Below are 6,281 nucleotides of genomic sequence, written 5' to 3'. Positions count from 1 at the left end.
GTGTGTCTTTAAGTTTTCTCTCATATATTTCTTTAGCATCTGCAGAAGCAGCAACTGATATACCTCTAAATGCATCAGGTATTTTATTATCATAATGTCTTTAGTAGGTATTATTCTTACAAAGCGAAAGGAAATTCATCACGAAATCTCAAGCACTAGGAGTTTGAAATTGTGCATATTGGTTCCTTTTAGGACGGATTTTTCTTCTATAGTTTTAATAGTATGGTTTCCGGATGATTAGAAAACACTAAACTTAGTCACGTAATAATGTTTCTAAACAACCCTTACGAAGGGGTAAAATAGGGGGTATGAGTTTATATGGAGAATATATTTTTTTAAAGCTATCAACTCCAAACTCTCATAATTATTATTGTAATGTGAATTATAATTTTGGTATTTGATAAAACATGGCCACTGAGGAATGGAGCACAGCTCATTTCATGTAAATCATGCACCGTGCTCTGCCTAGATGAATAATTTTGCTTATCAGGTAGTTAACAGTTGCCATCCTCCTAGCTGGCTTAACAACTACTGCGAAGTACTTGACTTATTAGCCTATCTTTTATATGGTATCTTGAAATGAATACTAACGAAAGCTACTAATCAACTTATACCAACAATAATGGCCTATATATACCTATGTTTGTTGATAACTCTGATAGTAGACACAAATAGTCATCACCCACTTAGGACTCTGTCGCACTAACATATTTGACATTTAGTGGGACTTACAGTTCAATTTGTCAAAAAAGTTAATGTGACATGGTACCATATTAATGCTCGTGACCGTACTTACTCATTATTGTCTCCTTGATGCTTGGCAGTCTCGGCCTTTATGACACATAAACTCACGCCTAATTCTCACCGGGGTAAGCAGGGAATACCACTATGGATGGATTATGAACACTTTGAAGTAGTGATTAGATATTATCTCACCTGAATCAAAGATTTAATCAGAGATTGGGATCACTGGGGCCTTGGGAAAGCGAGTAGGGCATATAAAAGTAAGATAAACGAGATAATAATGGCTATGGCTTCTGCGCAGTAAATTAAGAAAATAAATCTAGAAGATTAATTTAACTAAACCATATACGTTCAAGTGCTTATTAAACGACAATAACTAATGACTTACTTTATTGGCAATATACAATGCCTTTTAGATAAGAAATAATGAATTAATTAACCCTTCATTTTCGGGTTTAATTATGTAATGTAAATAATTATAATCTTTCAGAAGCTCACCTAAAATATAAGAGGATAGCACGTGAGTAGTGATGGGCAGGGAAAGAAAAAATTGGGTGGGAAAGAAAAAATATCGGGAAAATATGGGAAAATAAAATAAACACCCGAAAAATTCCCGAATCATGGGAAAATATTTTTTATTTAATTATTTTTAATCTTATTATTATTTGTATGTCGTTTCCATGTCTCGGGTCGGGTCTGTCATGGAGTCCCTGACTTTTGGAAGGCGTGCGTGGGGCCGAAGCCAACACGTAGAGGCCCCTTAAGACAATTTACTCTAAATGTGTTGTGACACCAACCGGCGATTATCCCTGTATGCACTATGGGAGTGCACCCAAAGACTATCCCTGGTTCGTGTAGGACTATTGCAGATTATGGGAACAAAAGGAACTGGGCTATTAGGTTGGGGGTTAGTGAACCTATATACTGGGGCTATGGGGGACTATGGCGCCTGCTCGACCAATTTTAATAACAGAGATACATTGGGCAGGCGGTGACTCGTCACTTACTGGTTGGGCCACCTATCTAGCCGACGTGACTGGACGGCAAGGCAGCAACATGGTTGTGAGCATCTCAGGGTGTCAAGAGGTGTACACCGCTTTCTGCGAGGCGGTTTACCCGCCTTACCAACTCGCGACTTGTGCATCTTTCACTTCCACGCTGCGAGCGTATAGCTCTAACGCCCCACTCTGGCTGGCCAATGAAGGCAAGCCAGAGGTGAAAGTCCTGCGGCCCCCGCTAAGGTCCACTCCGGCCAGCCAGTACTGTCACCATCTTTGTTGCTCTTCTTTGGACTCTCTCTAGTAGTGCAATGTCCTTCCGATAGTAAAGTCTCCATATTTGAAACCCATGTTCTAACAGCAGTCTGACATAAGTAAGTTTTGTAAAGCCTAAGAAACAATTCCGTATCTATATGATAAAAAGCTTTTCTAATTATGTATAAAAGGGAGTTATCCTTCTTAGTGATTCCAATAATGTGTTCGTCCCACTTTAGATTATGTGTTATCGTTATGCCAAGGTCCTTTTGTTTTTTAACACACTCGAGAGGTTTTGAGTCAATGGTGTAACTCAACGTGGGGTGGTTACTGCCAACATGCAACACAGTGCATTTGTCTACGTTTAATGTGATTAGCCAATCTCGGGACCAAGCAATTACTCTATCAAGATCATCTTGGATTATATTATGGCTAATAAGTGGATTCCCCGTTATTTTCGTGTCATCTGCAAAGAGTGATATATCAGACATGATACCATGTTTAAGATCTGTAAGGTAGATACTGAATAAAATAGGTCTTAACACCGATCCCTGCGGCACACCGCTGAGGACTTTTCTGGAAACAGAGTATGATTCTCCGATGCGCACAGAGAATGTGCGATTTGACAGGAAGTCTTCAATCGACTTCACGACATTGCCTCTGATTCCAAAGGGCTCTAATTTAGCAATCAATGGTGTGACAGGAACTCGATCAAAAGCTTTTTCATAGTCCAAGTAAATAATATCTGTAGGTATTCGTGCCTCCCAATTTCTTGCACAAAACCATGTTGCTCCTCGATGATGACATTCTCTCGTGCCAAAAGCATCCTATATATCCTATAATATGTAGATATCTTTGCATGGAATTATTAAAATCGAACATTCCATTCAAAATATATTACAAAGGAGATCATCGGCTTTCCATACTTTGGCCGGCCCAAATTTGAAAGTGCCGGTCAGAGAAAAAAAATGTGTCAAACCTTTCGAGTAGATTGTTCTGAACATTTTTTACTATGACACCAGACGTGTATGACCATTAGTTTGGCTGTAATTGGATTTTAAAAATCTCGACTTTTCATACATTTTGTAAAAAATAATATTATGTCCGTTGGAAAAAAAGGTATACAGGCGTATTACAAAGGACCGTTAGAACATTTATTAGTATGGCGCCAAACTTCTATGATCATTATTTGGACTTTCAGTTTTGGTTAATATGTTAAAATGCCGGCCATCGAAAAAAATACGTCGAATCTGTCTAATAGTTGCTTCTCAATATTTTTTAATAACACCAAACATCTATGACCATTATTTTGACTTTTATTGGAATTTACGTTTTATTTTAAATATGAAAAATGCCGACCAGCAAAAATATCATGTTGAGAGTATCGAGTAGATGTCTGTTAACATTTTTTTCTATAGCGCCAAACTTGTATGACCATTAGTTTGGCTTTTAGTGTAAGTATTTTAAAAATCTTGATTTCTTATTTGTTTTGTATGAAAATAAAGTGCTTTGGGTAAAAAATGCGGTACGGCGGATTACAAAGGACCTTTAAAACATTTAATAATCTGGCGCAAAACATTTTTGACCGTTATCTTGACTTTTTATTCGTCTCTCTTTCCGTTTTGGTTCAAATGGGAAAATGTCAGCCAGCGAAACAAAATAAGTCAAATCTTTTGGTAAACGACTTGAACGATGTATTTTTACTATACTACCAAATGTCGACTTTGGCTTTTATTAGACTTTTAAAAAAAACTTTTTTTTATAAATTTTAACAATGACAAAATTCAAAATTCAAAATTCAAAAATATTTATTTTTCAAAATTGGCTTACAAAGTTAGCGCTTTTTGAACGTCAGACATAATTAAATTACATATTATGTAACTAGCTGTAAAACTACTACCACATCGGAATCTGTAACGCTGAGGGAAAGACGTGGCCAGAAAACCTCCCAGCACAGGGCCCTAGTCCTACTGTTTCATGTTTTCCTTTCTTTTCTTTTAATCCAGTTTGTATTACATAATTTATAGACTTAAATACAATGGTATTCCAATTACAGTCGGTGGAAGGAAGGTGAAACATAAAGAGTTTATGTGACTTTATCACAGAAACAGTGTTTTATGAGCTCCCTGTCAGAAGCAGGCCTGTCCACATACGCAGCACCCGATCACGAGTTGACGCGAAAGCCAGCCATCGCTCCCTTCGCACATTTTTGAGGGAAAGGTGCGACCCGACTTCCGGACGCCACCGCGTACACGAACATTTCGAGGCGAGCATGCACCACTTATAAAAAGAAGCTCAAAAATCCTCCGCCTGGATATAAAAAGAAAAAGTACTCTACTGTTCAAATATCATCAAGTGTTTCACAATCCTTTTTAATCCACTTACAAAGTTATTTCAAATTCAGTATTTTAGGGCCAAGTTTTTATTGCAAACATTCTTGTCTTTTTTGTGTTGAGCTGAAGTAATCCATTTAATATTATTATCTTTAAGATAGTCTCCTACTTTATAATAAGCTTTACTGATTAAAGTAGTTTTTATAACATTCTTAAACATATTTCCCGAAAGGCCTAGCACATCTTCTGGTATTTTATTATAGTATCGCACACACAGCGCTACAAATGATGTGCTAATTTTGGATAGTCTGGAACTAGGAACTGCTAATTTGTTCTTATTCCTTAGGTTGTATTTGTGCTTATCACAGTTTCTTAAATATAAGTGTAAATTTTTCCTAACATACATAATGTTCATATATATGTATTGACAAGGTACAGTCATAATGGAAATCTCTTTAAAAATTTCTCTGAGAGAATCGCGGCATCTCAGTTTGTAGATAGATCTGATTGCCCTTTTTTGTAGAATGAAAACGGTTTCAATATCAGCTGCTCTACCCCAAAGCAAAATACCATACGACATAATACTATGGAAGTAGCTAAAATATACCAATCTTGCAGTCGTCACGTCAGTCAGTTCTCTAATCCTTTTGACTGCAAATGCAGCTGAGCTAAGTCTACCTGATAATGATTTAATATGTGTGTCCCATTTGAGTCTATCATCAATATTTAATCCCAGAAAAACTGTATTTTTAACAAAGTCTAGTTTCTGGTTATTTAGAAGTATATCACAATCAGCAGAATTTACGTTAGGTAAACTGAATTTAATACATTTTGTTTTCTTTCCATTCAAAACTAGGTTATTTATTGTAAACCAGTGGTGGATCTGGCAAAGGGCGTGATTTATATGGTCATTGTTGGGCTTTCGTCTGTCTGTTTTAAAAATAAGGGAAGTATCGTCCGCAAAAAGTACGATATTTGACAAGTTCTGACCCTCCACCATATGGGCCAAGTCATTAACATAAACTAAAAACAAAAATGGCCCGAGAATGGAGCCCTGCGGAACACCTATCTTGACTTCAGAGCCGAAAGATTCTGTATTATTTATTTGAACCTTTTGTGATCTACCAGACAAATAAGATCGCATAAATTCCAATTCTTTACTTTTAATACCGTAGTGTTCTAATTTGAGAAGCAAAGTTTCATGATCCACACAGTCAAAAGCTTTTGAGAGGTCGCAAAAAACTCCTATAGCATCTTGGCGTTGCTCCCAGGCTGCGAAGATATGTCTCATGAGAGCAACTCCCGCGTCACTTGTCGAACGACCCTTTGTGAAACCAAACTGTTGCTCGTGTAGCACCTTAGTTTGGTTAAAATGTAAGAGCAATTGATGCAGTACAATTTTTTCGAAAATTTTACTAAAAACGGGTAATATAGCAACAGGTCTATAATTTCCAGGATCTTTTTTGTCACCGGATTTATATAACGGTACAATTTTACTTTGCTTCATCAAATCAGGAAACATACCCTTGTCAATACACATATTGAAAGTAACAGCTAGATATGGAGCTAGTGTATCAATGACGGCTGTAAAGGCTTTCACACTCATCCCAAACAAGTCCTCTGTTTTTTTTACTTTGATTTCTCTAAAGGTTTTTACAATAGTGTGCGGAGTTATATACTTAAATTTAAATTCTAATTTACAGAGAGGCACATTTTTCTTAAGTATCTGAGCTGAAAGTAGCGAAGAAGAGTTAAGAGATTTTGTAGTTTCAATTGGAATATTACTAAAGTAATCTAAAAATTCTTGCGCAACTTCTGCATCAGACTTAGTAAGACCACGAGGTGTGTTAAGCACAAATTCATTATCTCGGGGTTTTGCTTTACAAGTTTCAATATTAATCACTGACCATGTAGTTTTAGTTTTATTATCTGCGCTTTTAATCTTGTTCGT

This window comes from Pectinophora gossypiella, chromosome Z (assembly GCF_024362695.1).
Source record: "Pectinophora gossypiella chromosome Z, ilPecGoss1.1, whole genome shotgun sequence".
Classification (NCBI taxonomy): Eukaryota; Metazoa; Arthropoda; class Insecta; order Lepidoptera; family Gelechiidae; genus Pectinophora; species Pectinophora gossypiella.
Note: the sequence above shows the minus strand (reverse complement) of the source record.